Source organism: Oryzias melastigma, linkage group LG24, assembly GCF_002922805.2.
Source record: "Oryzias melastigma strain HK-1 linkage group LG24, ASM292280v2, whole genome shotgun sequence".
Classification (NCBI taxonomy): Eukaryota; Metazoa; Chordata; class Actinopteri; order Beloniformes; family Adrianichthyidae; genus Oryzias; species Oryzias melastigma.
In genome coordinates, this window is record NC_050535.1 from 1,780,606 (window position 1) to 1,794,540 (window position 13,935).

Below are 13,935 nucleotides of genomic sequence, written 5' to 3' on the forward strand. Positions count from 1 at the left end.
ACAGGAGATGCTGCTCGCCTGAGCAGGAAAATCAACTCCAGGAGAGATAAAAACAATACTAAGGAAAGCTGTGAGTGCCACTCTACAAGAGCAGAGTCTTAGAAGGTAAAAAGACATTTTTGTCAAAGAAAATATGTCTTCTTTTCTGTCCTACAAGATGTTTTTAAATGGCAAAATAATATAAGTGTTTAGTACTTTTTTCTTAAAATAAAAATCATTAAAAATATTTTTTTTCATATCCCATTAGTAGATGTTATTTTGCTAATTTAAAGATAATATTTCAAATTTTAAGTATTTTACTTTTTTCTAAAGGGCCTCCCTGTTCAGAGCCACACATGACAAATGATTAAAAAAAACATTTTTATTAGATAGCTATAAATATTTATTTTTAGACACATAATTTACAGACTTTTCTCAAAATCAGGATTTGTTTTTGTCTCATTAAAAAGTAGAATCTAGAAATAAGGACATTATAATTAAAAACTAAAGCCCCTCCCCCATTACCCCCGTACTAACTGAGCGGTTGCTACACACCCGTCACTCTCCCCTCCCCCACAATGGCTGTATGTGAAAATACATGAAAAAAAAATGCATTTTTCAAAATGCCGGCTTGTGTGTCAGTTTATCTCCATAGCAACCATTTCATTTTGGGGTCGTCAGGAGGTGAAAAACACGTTTAAGTTATTTTTAGAAAAATCGACAAAAATAAATTTTTGGAATTTCCTTAGCAACTGCGTTTTTTTGTTAACCACGCCCACAATTCTAATACAGTCATATTGTATTTTATTTTGTTTCGTTCAGCTTGAGCCAGAGACTCATGAAGCAAATGTTCACAATAATCTGGTAAAAAATGTGTGAGCAACAGGAAAACTGCACTTTTTGTAGCTCGCCACGCCAACGCCGTTCAAAATCTGAAAAATTTAAATCCGACATTTTTTCCCAAGGAACATCCCAATGATGCTCGAGGAGTTAGGAGGCGATGGATCGAATTCCCTTGAAGCTGTTTAAATTTGTAGAAGGTGCTAAAGGGGACATTTGGGGGAAATTCAAGATGGCGTCTTACTGTTGAGGTCAAAGGTCAACAAAAATGTGATTTTGGTTGACTGAGCATGGTGTCGTGTGAGCAAAATCTCGTTAAGATCGCTCGTATAAAAGTTTTATTTTCCCATATTGTGTGAAAATGTTAAAATTTCACACTTTACCCCAAACCGGCCGCCAAACCGTAGGTCCTGTTGCCATCCCATAATAATGGATTTTTTCAACACATGTGGTTTAGATTTTGAACTATATTTTTGAGCCCCACAAGAGATTGATTTTTTTGTTGGTTTCTCCCGCTGTGATGTGGTCATTTTTTGGGTTGTGCACAAAATGATTACATGTGTGCAGGGTCAAAATGTAACTGGTCCTTCACTCCAGGAGAGAAATGCAGGATTATCAAGAATAATTTGAAAAAATAATAAATAAAAGCGCTAATGAATAGTTAATTCCAACTTTCATTCAGTCTGACGTGTTTACAGTGAGCTCCATCCTGATCTTCAAAACATCTGCGCTCCGGCTTGATGTCACCGCGGCAGCAATTTGTTGCAGACAGTTGCACATGCAGCAGCTTGTGCAACTTTCCGTGTTGTTCTCCGCTCAGCTAAACCCCATCATGCTCTTTTGTATCTTTCATGAGGCCGGTTGCTGGATGCCCGCGGTCCAGTCGCTGCTCATCTGCAACTATCAAGGTGAGGGGTCCTTCTCCTCGGGCTGGGACGCCGTTTCCGACTCGCCGCCGTCTTTTGCATCAGACGGCCAGAACGACAACAACAACAGGCGGAGCGTCTTTCCGGTGAGGCACAAACTGCCAAACTTTGCGTCAGCTGTTCGTGGAACAACAGTCCGGCATCAGTTTAAGAGATCAGAACCCGTAATTGGAGGTGCATCGCTAAATTTGCATTTGTTCTCCATCCGCCGCTTGCAACAAGCTACATCATACATCTGTCTGCTTCAAGTTTACAAGCAGCTGTGATGAGTGCAACCCCCCCATACACACAAACACACACTTACACAACAAGACAGGCTTTCCTGTGGCCCTGTCTATTAATGCATTATAAATGAGCCCTCGCATCTTTCCAGAGACACGTGAGGCATGTGAGGCAGCACAGACCAGAGCTTCCTGTCTTCCAGTAAGGATCGCCATGTGACCTGGCGAGCAGGAAACCATGTGATGCAGCGTTCCAGACCACCAGAGCTAAAGCTGCCCACCGAAATCGAAAGAAGCTGCCGTATTTTGTTTCCTTTTGATGAAGCAGCACCTCTGATTGCTTAATGTTCCACATTACAGAGGTCGGTGATGGAGGCCCGCGTCATCGGGTGAATTCAGGATCTTTTCCTGAAGCAGGAAGGAGAATTCAGTCCTTCAGATCTGCAGCGGAGTTACAGTGATTCTGCGTTTGAAGTCGGAGCCAAAAAAGTCTCAGTGAAAGCTCCGCCGTCCTTTGAAGTTGCTCATCGCGCAGGCACAGTTGAGGACTCGTGCACCGCTCTGACAGCGGCGGCGTGTCACGGCGGCTTGAAAGCTGATCATCTGACGGGACGGGAATGAAGATTCCTCCTTTAAACGTGCCCTTTCTGCAGCCGCCAGCGATCCTTCGCAGTACACCGAAATGGAGTTTGTTTAGCGGCGTGGAGCCGCAGCAGCAGACATGCTAAGCACACACCTGTGCGCACACAGCACCGGTTGCTATGGGAGAAGCAGGAGTCACAGTTTCCACTGTGAGTCATGAGCGACCTCCTGCCATCCTCAACCTAAATCAGGGTGGCGATGAGCCACAACAGAACTTCCTGTTTGTTTGTTTTTATGGGTTAACGTGTAAACAACATAAAAAAAAAGTTGTTTGATTATATTTATCATTTCTCTGCACAGACGGCACCCACCCCCCACCCACTGTAAAAATCTAGAAGAGATCTTAAAAAAGGAATATATTCACACTAACTTTTTAATGGTAAGATAATTCTTCTCTTTTGGCAGATTTTATGCCAGATAATTTCATTTATTTTAACAGTTTTGATACTTAATTATCTCAATACAATATTAAGGCTTGTTACTAAGATTTATGAGTAAAAACAGATAAAACTAGAATCTCAATAGAAACAACAGTAACATTATGTTTAATGATCAATGCAGGAGTTTTACCTCAATTCAAGAATTTCGAGTAAATTATCAAGTAGAAAAGTGAGAAAAACATAGTGTTCACTATTCTTTTCAAAGAATAGAACTTTTAGTACTTTTTTTTGTATTTTTGGCTGGTTTTAAGAAACAGATCCTAGTGGTTAGCATAATGTCAAGATAACCTTACTGGCAAAATCTTAACTAAAGAATAATTTTGAGAAAATTAATCTTAGAAATTATATTTATATTAGTCAAATGAGGTTTTTATTTGTAAAAATATACACATTTTAAGATATATGTGGTTCCTGTAAGAAAACCAAATTTTCTTGTTCTGCTGGCAGAAAATCTTTCTTATTTAAAGCAATATTTAAATCATTTTTTCTTGTTTTTTTAAAGCAGATTTTTTGCAGCGTGTTTTTTGCTCCTTGACGGTGTCGCCCAGTTCATGACGTGAACCTAGAGCCAGCCTCGTCAGCGTGTCACCCATGAAACAAAAACATCCCATCTTTTAAACGTTTTGATGTACACACGGTGTAGCCGGGGCGTTTATCGCCAAAATTTGTCGCAGACAGATGGTGATGTCTAATGGGTTCATTTTGCTGTGAAATTCAGTCAGAAAATACAAACACCAGATGAAAATTTCCGGATTTACTGAAATGATGAAAACATTTTTCTGATTAGCACAATAATCTCTGTATCAAAAATCTTTTTCATGGGTGTCTTTCTGAATAATCCATGTTCAAACCAGCTCTTCTAATTTGCTGTTTATTGCAAATATCTGCAACTTTCAACACTTTAAGAGGCCAATTAGTACAGATCAGAACCCAGTGGGAGCCACAAAAACTTACGTCGCCTTTTACTATTATGATTAATATAGATATTTTTTGGGCAGAAATGAAACATGAACACAAAGATAAATAGCTTTGTTCCACAAAATACAAACTTTTGCTCACAAAATACTAATATTTTCCAACAGAACACAATTTTTTTCTACAAAATGCTAACTTTTGCCCACAAAATATTTATTTGTGCACATAAAACTCTAATTTGTGGATAGAAAATACCAATTTGTACAAAAAATTGCCAACTTGTACCATCTAAATATTTATTAGTGCCCACAAAACAGTACTTTGTGCCACAAAATGCTATTTTTTGCCCACAAAATACAAATGTATTCATGCAAAACATTTAATTTATCCCCATAAAATAATAAATTAAACTAAAACATTTAAATGATGCCTATAAAATATGACAATGCCTTCAACCTATATGACGTCCTTTTAAAATAAAAGACACCCAGAGTCACATAAAACAGTCTCAGTGCAGCAAATGTAGTAGTAGGTAGTGGGATGTCTGCAGTGATCAATTGCAGTCAGTTAGCTGACTATTAAAATCATCATTTTGTCCGCCCTACTCACAATCAGTGTTGGGACTAACGCCGTTTAAGTATAACGGCGTTACTAACGGCGTTATAAATCAAGTAATTTAGTAATCTAACTAATTACTTTCATCCTCGCTGTAACGCCGTTATAGTTACTTCGTGTAAATCGCGGCGCGTTACTTCAAAGTTTGATGATCTTGCTGGAGCTGGGCGCTTCGCACCCGAAAGTTGCTTGTGTTACGCGCCCCAAGTTGCATCAAGATACATGAGAAAATCCGGTTTCTTTTCAAAATATAACCAGTTTTTTCACAATAAAATGCCACGATTGACAAATGTGATTATGTTTTTGTGTCTAAACAGGCGGTAGACACGGATATAAACATTACAATCACAACACAAACGTGCACGCGCGAGCACAGAGACATACAAAACAGACTGGCACGCACACTTTTTTTTCTTTTTTCACAGACACGTACACACGCAGATCAACGTGGATAGACTCCGGTGCGGAGTGAGGAGTTTCGGGAGTTAATAAAACGACAACAGAGAGGCAGAGAGTAGCTCATCTTAGCAGAAACGGGGTAATATTTATAAAACACACAACACAGACAGACACGAGCGCGCACAGATCAACGCAGTGAGCAGACTCCGGAGCGAGTGGGCGGGGCTGCGGGATTTTGGGAGAGAAAAAAGAGATGCAGAGAGCTGCTCCTCTTAGCAGAAATATGGGTTAATAATTGTAGTTTATTAATTTATTATTGTTTTGCACTTTCAGTTTTTTAAGCCATTTTGTTTAATTATAGTTGTAGGTAAGATACTTGAAGTATGTTAATAGTTGAAACGTTTACCTTTTTTGTGTGAAGTTACATTTTTTATATACCACTTGTTGCAGTGTTTTGTGTGATAATTCTGACAAATAAATATTGAAAATTCGTTCCCTAAACCCTCTCTCATGTGTATCCTAAACTTAGACAATATGACTCCATTGGAAAACTATACCAGTATACTATTGTCGGTTATCATCTATTATTGAATGTAAATTATTTTTTTTATTTGTAACGCAGGAAAAAATACAAAATATTACCATATTTAAAGAGTAATTTAAAACGAGTTACTTTTCCAAGTAACTAATTACTTTGAAGATGCAGTAATTGAGTTACTAACTCAATTACTTTTTGGGAGAAGTAACTAGTAACTATAACTAATTACTTTTTTGAAGTGAGATGCCCAACACTGCTCACAATCAATGTTTTTAAAAACGTGTTCCCTAAAAGTGTTTACCATTTGGTTGAGCAGGAAGTTAAAGGGTTAACTCTGTCCCAGAGGACTTATTTTGCTGCTTTTTTATCCTTAAAGTTTTAAAGAAGCACTGACAGCAACAACACCCCTACATAAATTAGACAGCAGTAACGTCGGGCAGGGAGGGGCGTGACACCAGGTAAAATGATTGTCAAACTTTCTAGTCATTTTCTTTATGTTTTTAATTATTACTTTTTTTTAAATTTCACAAGAAATTAATGTTGTGTCAGATATATGTATTGATATATGGCCTAATTATTGCAATTTTATGTCTCCTCCAACAGATGGCGCCCTAGGCAGCCACCTAGGTCGCTTATGCCTCAGACCGGCCCTGAGTGTAATACACTTAAAAGCTCCAAAAGTTTATTTTTTATGGCATTTCTTAAGCCTATTTTACATTTACTTGTTTAGTGTTGCTTTATGACATAATCTCTAAAATTATGTCATTCCTGCGACATCAAAGAGTGATGTCACAGGAATGACATCATCTCTACAATGACGTCATCAAAGAGTGATGTCACAGGAATGACATCATCCTGACAATGATGTCATCAAACAGTGATGTCACAGGAATGACATCATCCTGACAATGATGTCATCACATGAAATGACATGCCGTGATGATGTCATGCTTCATCATTATTCTGTCTAATGATGTAATTCACGTCATCAGTGGCGCTCCAATTTTTTCTTTTCTTCAACCAGTAACTGTCAAAAAAAACACAAACAAAGAATTACTTTAAAGGAGAACTGACCAAAGTCAGAGGAAAAGACAATGAAAAGATTTTTCAAAAAGCTTGGGAAGCTGTTTGGTAAAGCAGCTGATGAAAGCTCTCACAGCGAGAACGGCTCTCCGGAAGTGACTTCATGGGATTTAGTCAATCATTTGAGGAATTTGAGGTTAACATCGTCTGACAGTGAAGCATCAGAATGTTCCGATTACATTTCCAAAACCATGAGGGAAACAAAAAAAGAGGCAAAATCCCTCGGGTGTAATCTGAAAAGAGAGCAGATTTTAGCAATGATGGAAAACATTTTGGACAGAGAAATGTTCACTAAAGACTACAAGACGTTTGAACAGATATTTCAGCAAAGATTTAGGAGGAATGACAGTTTTCATGTTCCATTCCTGATGTGGAAAGTTTTTAACTCCATATTTACTTTAGACGTGATTTTTCACTTTGATAGAATTATAAATTTGATTCAAAGTGAATTCATGCCTGAAAGGGACTCTGTGATACAAAACATTTCTTTGACGAGCTTGAAACAAAAACTAAAACAATTAAGATGGAACCAAGACAACAATAACTGGATAAAAGATTTGATTCAAAACAACCATTCCATCATAAAAGCCATGCTACCGCAGTTCAATAAATATCAGTTCAAGGATTTATACTCCGAATGTTTATTCATATTCACAGGTGCAATACATGAAGAAATAATGAAATATATAGAGGAGGATGAAAACCAGTCCTCAGATGAAAGTCTTGATCCAGGCGACTCAAGCAGTGACAGGGAATCAAGATTTTCTGAAGAGATTCGATCTGAAAAGATCTCACAGACGGAACAGTTTATGGGGGAAACGGTGGAATCCATCTTGAAGGATTCCCTTTTAGAAATATTTTACTGTCGAATGAGTAATATGAGCTCTGCCATCATTGATGCTATAAATGAGGGTAACTTTGGAGACAGTACCGTTCCACATGAGGCAAATTCAGGTGCTGTTGAGGATGAAGCTAAAAAGCAAAGTACGAGCTTTTATGAAAAAAGTGTGGAGACAGTGTTAGTCAAAGCTTTAAGGAAAATCAAAAAAAGAGCCTCACGACCCGTGACTATACGAAGAGTTATCGCTTGCTTGGCTCATTTTCACAGGTCAAATCTTGTTGGTCTTTCTTTCTGGACAACCTATCAAAAACATTGCAAATTACTAACGTTTTCAAGACAAGAAACTTTGAAACAAATGTATAAGGGAGCTCTATTTAGAATGATCCATTACCACCCAGGAATGAGCAGGAAACGGATCCTAAAACAGATCAAACGCCACCTTTACCCAGAAATAGAATCCAAAAAGAGAGAGAGGAGAGCAAGGAAAAAAAACCTTCAAAATAAATCCTGCTTTCAATCTAAAAAGTCATTAGAAAAAATAAAGAAAATCAGAAAAAAATTGAAACTAAAACAGTCCGTCCAGAAAGTAATAGCACTGGTGGTTCAGAAACTACTGGAGGACTCGGACTGTGTGGAGAAGATTTGTAGAATAATTCTGGAAGCAAACGAAGACGAGAACACGCTGAAGGATTTAAACACACAACATGAAAGTGTTTTCAAGGAACTCTGTGAAGAATGGGCAAGGCCAGGGAATATGCCTGCAATGAAAGACATAGGAGGTGATCAGCTTAATGAAATGATTGCTGCACATTTCATGAAGTACAAAGAAATGTCCCAGGAGAAGCCTCCTGCAGAACGCCGCCTTCACACCGAACCTGACAGAAAATGGTGGAGAGTGGTGAAAAACTTCTTCAAAAGAAAATCTGGTTCTTCGCCAGAAAACAGAGAAGAACCTGAACAGATCAGCACAGAAGAGAAACTTAGAGCGTGCGTTCAGAAAGTGATAGTGCTGTTATTCCAAAAACTACTGAAGGACTCAGACAATCTGAAGATTATCTGTAGAAATATTCTACATAGAAATGAAAATAAAATTATGCTGAAAAACTTGAACACACTACATGAAGATGTTTTCCAGAATCTCTGTGAAGAATGGACAAGGTCAAACAGGACACCTTCAATGATGAAAATAGCAAGGAATCAGCTCAATGAAATGATTGCAGAAAGTTTCTTTCAATGAGAATCACCAAAGACGACTTGTTCAATGATAGGATTTTTAGTAGTGTTATTGTACAAAGATGGCGTCACGGGTTTGTTGGGTAGCTTTGACCCTTCCCTCAGTGAACTTTCCCTGAGTGATGTGGTTCTCCACTCATGCAAACTCAATGTTTTATAGATATGTTAGAAAAGTGATAAGTAGGTTAATTCTTATTTATGTGATACGTTATATAGGCAATATGTTTAATAGGATATATGTTGTATAGGGGAAATATTGAATTAGTCCCCAACAAATTTGTCCTTTGCATCTTATTAGTGAATTATTGTAGGAATTATGCAGGGAGGATGTGTGTGTGTGTGGGGTTGGGGGGGCTATGGTCGTGTCCAAATTCCCCCCTAACTACTAAAAAAACGATATAGTGTGGGACTATCTAGTGCCCTGGATTTTAAAGGTAATTCGGACACGATGCTCACTACTTTTCTATCGCTTTTTCTAAACGCAGATTTCACAAAGTGAAAATCAAATAAAAACAAACATTTCACGTTTATTTATGACTCCACTGTCCCAGACACAACCTGTTTTGGCTCTTTTACTATCTTAAGTCTTACTTTTGGTTTTTCCAAATAGTTTTTTTTTAAGTAAAGTACTTTGAGTCACATTAGTTAGAAAAATTCTTCACAAATAAAGTTTTGTTTGATTTGATCTATAAGTTATTGAGAAAAAAGCCGTTAACTGGATTTGGCTTTTCAATTTATTCTAAAAACATTCCCCTTTTATCCAAGAGACATTCCAGTGGTTAACCTTTATCAACAAAACTGAACCTTTCGTAGAATAAATGCCTTAAAAAAATGCAAATTTTAACATAAAATTTTAAATTAAAATAAGTCTGAATCTTAATCATCAGATGTGAGAATGTCTCTAAGAAAACAAACATCTTTAAAAATAAAAAATATATACACAAAACTAAAAGGGTTAAAATAAAGGTTTTTAGAAAATACATATTTATGAAATAATAGTTAATAGGAAATAAATTTGTCATCAAAGAGTAACATGGAGAAAAAAAAAAGTGGCACAGATTTGCCGGGTAGCTTTGTTGCCTGACGCCTGTCTCACTCATGTTTTTCCCCTTCGAGAACCGCCACCTTAACGTGGTGGAGGGGTTTGAGTGCTCGAGTGATCTCAGGATTTATGCTGTCTGAGGCTTCTGCCCCTGGTAGGGTCTCCTATGGCAGACAGGTCCGGGGTGACGAGCCAGACTAAGAGCGGTTCAGAATCCCTTTATGAGGAGTTCAATCAATATATTTGTTACGTTGCCCAGATTGGCCTGACCAAGGCCCCAACCTGGAGCCAGGTCTGGGGTTGGGGCTCGTAGGCGAGCACCAGGTGGCTCTTCCCACAGGTTTCGGGAGGGGCAACCCCAAAGAAGCAACATAGGATTGCTCTCCAGTGAGCCAACCGCCTGCAGAAGAGTTAAGAAGAGGCCAGTGCAATGTGGTTTGGGGGCAGTTGAAGGCAACTGCCTTGGTGGCGGGGGAACTTGGCTTTTGGGACATGGACTGTCACCTTTCTGGGAGGGAAGGAGCCTTAGCTTGTGCGAGAGGTTGAGAGGTACCGGCTAGATTAAGTTGGGCTCACTTCCATGCCACACCTGGATTCTGAAACTCAGTCCCACAAGAAAGGTTGAACTCTCTACCTTTCTGGAGTTGCCTATGATGAGAGTAGGTGGGCCGAGTGACTTACTCATGAGCCCTTCACCTCAGACCCCCCCCCCCCGTAATCCTCCTCAGATGGGGGATGAGTCTCTGATTGTGGTTACGGCTTACGGGCCAAACAACAATTTGGAGTACCCAACCTTGTGAAATTTTGCTGCATAAAGCCCTGGCTCAAGCTGAACAACATTATATATGATAAAAACATACAAGAAATGTGGGCGAAGTTAACAAAAACCTCAGTTGCTAGGAAAATCTGAAATTTTACTTTTGCCCATTCTTCTAAAAAATGCATAAATGTATTCATCATGACCACACAACTAAAAAATAAAATGGTTGCTATGGAGATAAACCAACAGAAAAGCTGCCATACTGAAAAATGTTTTCTTTTTCTTGTATTTGTTAGCTACTGTGGGAGAGGGGAGAGTTAGTAAGGGGGTGATGGGGGAGGGGCTTTTGATTTTAATCATAATATCCCGATTCCTAGATCATGAGACAAAAGTAAATCCTGAATTTGAGAAACTCATTAAAATAAGTATTTGCAAGTATCCAATAGAAATGATGTCTATTTCCTTCATCTGCACACACTGTTCTGCTTTATGCTCCAAAGTTGTGCACCAAAGAGAGAAACCAACATGTTCTCTTCAGAATAGACTCCAGCTCAACTCTGGTGGGCAGAGAGTCTCACAGATCCAGGGTGTGGGCAGGAAAGGATGCTGCAAATAGAAGCAGCGAGCGAGGACGTTTCTCTCTCTCTGATTAAGCATGTCTCACATATTGTTCCTGTGCTGTTTCTTTAAACGCGGCGAGGTTGACATGTCAACATGACTCCGCTGCGCACTTTCTGTAAGGATAATGAGGGCTTTTGACAGACTTGCTGCACCAACAAGTTTGTGCAAACAGTGGATGGCACATGCAGAAGGCATGATGACCTGTAGCAACAAAGAGGTGTTCTCACACTGATATGATAAGCAGGAAATTAATTCATTGTACATTGTGTTCCGAGTGTCACATAACCACCAGTCAGCCGGCTTGCAGCCGTGGCAAAATGCTTACCACAGAATTTAAAGATAGCCTTTATGGAGCCGCCACCGCCCAGACACATTGCAGTTTGTGGAAATGAGGAAAAAAACAACGTTTTGGGTTTGAACTCTCACCATTTTTTTAAAAAGTTGATTAAAAAAAGTCAGAAGGAGTGATAATGAGAGAGGAAGGTGGGAGGATTCGAAACCGAAAGCAGCCCAAATGGTATCGGATGCATGCTCAGTCAACCGCCACCAGCCCACCGCTGTCTGAGCTTCTGACCTTTGACAACCACACCAACATGGAAAGTGTTGCTTAACAACTTTTAGATACTCACGAAAGGGTGCTACACACATGGTTTCAAGCACTTCTCGCGGTGGATGTTTAAATTATTATTATGCGCTCTCCCTCGCAGGCATTATCCACCAGAGAGAGCCGAAAGCAAGTGAACGCTTTGACTTCCCTCCACTTCAGGATCCAGGCAGGCCGGGAGGAATGGAGCGGCTGGCTGCCTGGGATGACTCATCCCCATTGATGAGTTTAACAGCCATCAATTCCACTCAAGGGAGTCGGGTCAGGCACTTTCCCCCCACCGCTGCACTCCTGCCTGGGGTAGGCTTCCTCTGCCCTCCCACTCTCCGAGCAGAAAGCCTGGAGCTTAAATTAGAGCTCTGGCAGCGAGCCATTCAAGAGAGGAGCAGGCGGCAGCCATTCATTCGCTCAGATTCGCTGGAGCAGAGCTCAGTCAGCTTCCTGGAGCTCGACAGTCATAAACACGCAGCCGAAGGCAGGAAAACCGACCGCCGGCAAGGTCACCATGGTACATGTACGGTGGCCCTGAAGTCCAAATCACTCAACGCAAAAATATATTGAAGATCGCAAGTGAAGAAGTCACCTTATAGTTCACCTCTCCAAGAGAAAGTCTGTGAACCCTTTGAGACCACCTCCATTTCTGTACGAAATCGACACGTTTTATTCTTATCTCAATCTAAATTTGTAAAAAACTCACACGTAAATATGTTTTCATGATTGCTGAACACAGTCACGTGTCCATTTCATGCATAAACCAAGTAAATCCAAAGAGTTCACATAGTTTCTCCTGCAAGAGCACAATTCTAAAATTGAACCCGAAGTCTCTCAAAGAACCGTAGTGGATCGATGATCACACAACTGGTAAATATAGACCACAATGCATTGTGTTTGATCAATATTTGTGAAAAAAATGTATGAATTAAATTTTTTATACATACGATCCAAGTTTTATAATCAGGACATTCATAAATAATCTTAATGTTCTTGTTTATCAGGTTTTTACTTAGAAAATTCAGTGACATCATATTAACTATTTAAAAAAGGTATTAAGTATAGTGTCCAAATTGTTTTTTAAGTCCAGAGCACTAAACAGTTTTTTTAACAGTTGGGGATAATGGAGTAAATTGGGACAAAAGTGAACTAGGACAGATCAGTATTACAGGACTTCACTGATTGGACGATGATGTTTGAGTTTTTTCAAAAGTGTCGTCGATGTTCGCATACTAATAAAAGTTTGAGGATTGGTTAGATTAGTATCCCTTCATACCAGCTAATTCTCGGTTGAAATGATGGACACAAGTATTTATTCAATCAACAATGTCCCATACCTGCTCTGGTTTCTGTAAAAAGAAAAACAAAATGGGAAAACTAAAGTAATTTCCAGAAACGGAATGTTACAAAATGACACAAAGGAAGAAAAAACACCAAACGTAGATACTGATACGGACATCGATGACTGGATGATTATGTTTGTTCATAATTTCAACCAAAAGAATAATGATAATAAAATTCAAAAAATTCCAGTTCCAAAAAACCAAAGCCGACACGATTGTGCATCAACTTTTAATTTTGAGAAATCAAGGCTTTTTCCTGGTAAAATTAGGATTTTTTAAATAAATTTATTCTTGTAAAGTAATAACTTTTTCATATAATTTTACAACTATATTAAATTGTGACATTTTTTATAACTATATTCTTGTTTTAGTATTTTTTTCTCTTAATTTTACAACCATATTTTCATTCAATTGTTTTTCTTAGGATTTTATGGCTTTATTCCTTTATTATCAAATTATGACTTTATCTTATAATTTTGCTATCTTATTTTTATGAAATCGTGGAATTTTTCTTATAACTTTACAACTTTATTTTGGTTAAATTAGGAATTAATTGTAAAATTATGACTTTTTCTCATAATTCTATGACTTTTTCTCATAATATTACGACTTTTTTCTTTTAAAATAATAAATTTACTATAAAATTATTACTTGTTATCATAATTTCACAATTATTCTTGTAAAATTATGAATTTGTTGAAATTGTATGACTTTTTTTCGTAATTTTAAGATTTTCTCTTTTAAAATGATGAGTTTATTGTAAAATTATTTCATTATCTCATAAATTTACAACTTTATTCTTGTAAAATTATAAATTTGTTGTGGAAGTATGACTTTTTCCTTTAATTTTGAGACTTTATTCATGAAAAAACATTTACTTTATTTTTAAAAGTGTGACATTT

At 38.1% G+C, this 13,935-nt stretch overlaps 1 long non-coding RNA gene across 1 annotated transcript in view; it reads left to right on the plus strand.

The window, feature by feature from the left end:
* LOC112158094 overlaps positions 1 to 2,883 on the plus strand; it is a 33,924-nt gene extending 31,041 nt beyond the window's left edge. The window contains exons 2-3 of the long non-coding RNA XR_002921263.2: positions 1,676 to 1,831; positions 2,119 to 2,883. This is a non-coding gene — a long non-coding RNA (uncharacterized LOC112158094). The remainder of the gene's footprint in view (positions 1 to 1,675; positions 1,832 to 2,118) is intronic.
* Positions 2,884 to 13,935: the final 11,052 nt, after the last annotated feature.